The 3920-nt window shown below is 38.7% G+C and overlaps 1 protein-coding gene across 1 annotated transcript in view; it reads right to left on the bottom strand.

Moving 5' to 3' along the window:
* The window catches only part of St7l (suppression of tumorigenicity 7 like), an 89839-nt gene that overhangs the window by 6398 nt on the left and 79521 nt on the right, over positions 1-3920 (bottom strand). The window lies entirely within an intron of this gene.

Here is a 3920-nt window from a genome sequence, read left to right as displayed (position 1 = left end):
GCTAATTCTACTGAGCCATCCCCCTAGCCCCATGAGACCTATCTGAAACAAACAATAAAAGGTGGTTTACATGATATAAGAATAGTGACAAAGACTACATGGCCTGCAAAGCCAAAAATATTTACTACTTGGTCCTTTCTAGAAAACTTTGCTCACTTCTGAGTTAGATTATTACCAACTCTTATGGAGTTATCAAAGAAGAAATCCTTATTGATCTGTTCTATTAGCTAAGTACTCATCAAAACTGATGTTTTTTTAAATTTTTCCTTCAGTGGTTGGTTCTATAAACCTTTATTAAAATATAGGCTTTACAATAATAAAAAATAATTATGAGCCCAAAGTCAAACATCAAATCAATGATATCATGAGGAAATCATCCATCAGGATGCACAACACACACTATATAAATCATATTCTTACGGAATACCCTCTAGGTCCCACACACAATGCCAGGCAAGGAAGATACAAGTTAAATGAGATATAGTAGCTGGTTTGGGGGTGCTTATAGACTACTAGAGAAAATCTGAGCTTGTCAAGTACATCATCTCGTTTTACTTAACTTATTTATCTTTTTATTGTCAAGAACAGTATGTGATTGTTTCCAAATAATTAATGGAGAGATTTCCAAATTTTCTTGATTCAAGGACACATAGTATCCTTTATGGTTCTATTATTATTATTATTAGTGTGTGTGCGTGCACTAGAAATTGAACCCAAGACCTCACACACAATAAGTTTGCCTTCTAACACTAAGCTACACATCCAGTCTCAGTAATATTGTTATGATGCCATAGACTGGAAAAAAAAATTAATAGGTTCAAACAGTTTTAAAAGTTTGTCCTAACAACTTAGCAATTTAACAAAAATAGGAGCTGGCCAAATAGCTCAGCAGATTAAAGCACTTGCAAGCAGGCAGAGGGGCTGGGGGTTCAATCCCTGGGCCAGTGCACTAAGGACAATTAAGACTGGGCATGGTGGCACAAGCCTGTAATCCCAGCTCTTGGGAGGCTGTAAACAGGCAGATCACTACACGTCCAAACCAGTAGTGAGACCCTGAACATCCTGTACACCCTTTCCAAAAAAAAAAAAAAAAAAACCAACACACACAAAAAATGGGGCCAGGAGATGACTCAGTAGGATAAGCACTTCTCTGGCAAGCGCAAGGGCCTGAGTTCAAACCCCAGTTCCACCAAGAAACAAAACAGAAAACCCATAAATTGTAAATATTTTCTTATTTTAAAATAACCATTATTTTAGCAGCACATGGTGTTGCATACCTGTAGTCTCAACTACTCAGGAGAGGAGACAGATCCCTGAGCCCATGTATTTATGGCCAGCAGAGGCAACATAGAAAAACCCAATTTATTATTATTTTTTTTTACTTTTTATGTATTTGGTACAGGATCTCACTACCCAGCTCAGACTTGTAATAATCCACCTGTTTTCAGCCTCCCCAGAGCGGGGATTACAGGCATGTGCCACCAGGCCCAGACTCAGTGTGGTGCCGTGGTCCCTGTGCTTGCCTAATCAGGCGCTTAGACGACTGAGCTATCTCGCCAGCCTGAAAAACCCAATTTAAATAAAGCCAAAACCCCAAAACTATCATGTCTTACTAGTAAGACATATGCATGAAACTGTTAGACACTGTACAACTACCTTGGACTCAAACTCACTTCCTATTCCACACTGATTTTTTAAAAACTCACAGCAAACCAGAAAAAAAAAAAAAAAACCAGCTTTGCAAAAATATAGGGATATAATGTTGAAACTGAACTACATGGAGCCAGTAATTTATATAGCACCTGACAGACTTGAATATTTCCATTAAAACTTTAAAATATCCCATGGCATCCACATGAACTGCTACAATGTTCCAAGGGCCCTCACAGCAAATACTGGGAACTAAAAGGGCTAAGTAATTTGAGTGACAAAGTGCTGAATTTACTTTTGAAGTTTTATTGATAGTTGTAATATACTTTTCATGAGAATTATGAAAGTGCAATTGATAAAATATTTTGATTAACTTTCTTTACTTTCTTTTTTTTTTTTTTGCAGAACCGAGGATTGAACTCAGGTCCTTGCGCTTGCCAGGGAAGCGCTTATTCCACTGAGCCATCTCCCCAGCCCTACTTTCTTAATAGTAGCTACAAGTAAGCAATCTGTTAGTGAAAACAGCCCAAATTATTCTCCACAGAAAATATACAAATGGCCAATAAGCACAAGAAAAGATGCTCTACATCACTAATCACTAGAGAAATGCACATTAGAACCACAATGAAGGGCCAAATAGCTCAGCAGATTAAAGCAACTACTTGGTGCAGGGCCAGGGGGTTAGATCCCCAGGCCTGCTGTTAGACACTGTACAACTACCTTGGACAGTGAGGCCCTGCCCCAGGGGCACACTGAGAGGACAACTGAGACTAGGTGTGGCAGAGGGCCCAAGGGCACACTGAGAGGGCAATTGAGCCAGGGCATGATGGCGCATGCTTGTAATCCCAGCTCTTGGGAGGCTATAAACAGGCAGATCTCTATGAGTCTGATCTAGTAAGTGAGACCCTGAACACCCTGTAGAGCTAAAAGAAAACAACAACAGCAAAACCACAATGAAGTTCTACTTCAGGCCCATGAGGATGGCTATTATAAAAAAATCAAAGCAAGGGCTGGGGAGATGACTCAGTAGAATAAGTGCAAGCGTAAGGGCCTGAGCTTAATCCCTGTTTCCACCAAAAGAAAAAAAGACAAAATCAAAGCAAAGGGCTGGTGAGATGGCTCAGTGGTCTAAAGCACCTACTTAGAATAAGCTTAGCAAAGCACAGGGACCGTGGTTCAATCCCCCAGCACCACATGCCAGCCAGCCCCGCCCCCTGGTGGGCTGAGCTGGCCACACACACACACACACAAAATTTAAAAAAAAAAAAATCAAAGCAAAAAATACATGTTCACAAGGATGTAGAACCTAGAATTCTTGTGCTGACTGCTGATGCTAATGGAAAACAGTATGGTAAAACAATGCAGCTACTATGGAAGACAGTATGGTAGTTTCTTAAAAAATTAATTTTATTTTTTAAAATTAATTTTATAGGGGTCGGGGAGATGGCTCAGTGGAATAAGCGCTTCCCTGGCAAGTGCAAGGGCCTGAGTTCAATCCCTCGTTCTGCCAAAATAATAATAATAATAATAATAATTAATTTTATGTCCAGCAATTCTACTTCTGGATATATGCTCAAAACAATTGAAAGCAGGAATTGAAACATCAATATTCATGTCAGCATTATTCACAATAATCAAAAGGTATAAATAATCCAAACGTCTACTTGACAATGACTGGATACACAAAATACAGTTTATGAGTACAATGAAATATTACACTATAAAAGAATGGTTTATATAAGGTTTATAAAAGAATGAAATTGGGACTGGGGAGATGGCTCAGTAGAATAAGCGCTTGCCTGGCAAGCACAAGAGCATGAGTTCAATCCCCAGTTCTGCAAAAATAAATAAAAAAATAAATAAATAAATGAAATTCTGAAACACACTATATGATGAAATCTGATGATACGCTACGTGAACACAGCCAGAAGCAAAAGGACAGGTCTTGTTATGATTCCTGATATGAGGTAGCAGAAGTCACGCTCATAGAAACACAAAGTATAATGGTGGTTGCCAGAGGCTGGGGAGAAGAATAAGAAATTATTTAATATGTATAGAATTTCTATTTGGAAGAATTAAATGTCTGGAGATAGACGGTGATGACAGCTGTACAACAATGTGAATATATAATGCCACTGAATAGAACACAAAAATGGTTAAAATGATAAATTTTGTTATATTTCACCACAATTTAAAAAATGAGGGGGCTGGTGAGATGGCTCAGTGGTCTAAAGCACCTACTTAGAACAAGCTTAGCAAAACACAGGGAC

The sequence above is a fragment of the Octodon degus genome, unplaced genomic scaffold (assembly GCF_000260255.1).
Source record: "Octodon degus isolate 3935 unplaced genomic scaffold, OctDeg1.0 scaffold00140, whole genome shotgun sequence".
Lineage (NCBI taxonomy): Eukaryota > Metazoa > Chordata > Mammalia > Rodentia > Octodontidae > Octodon > Octodon degus.
This window is presented reverse-complemented; position numbering and strand designations above follow the sequence as displayed.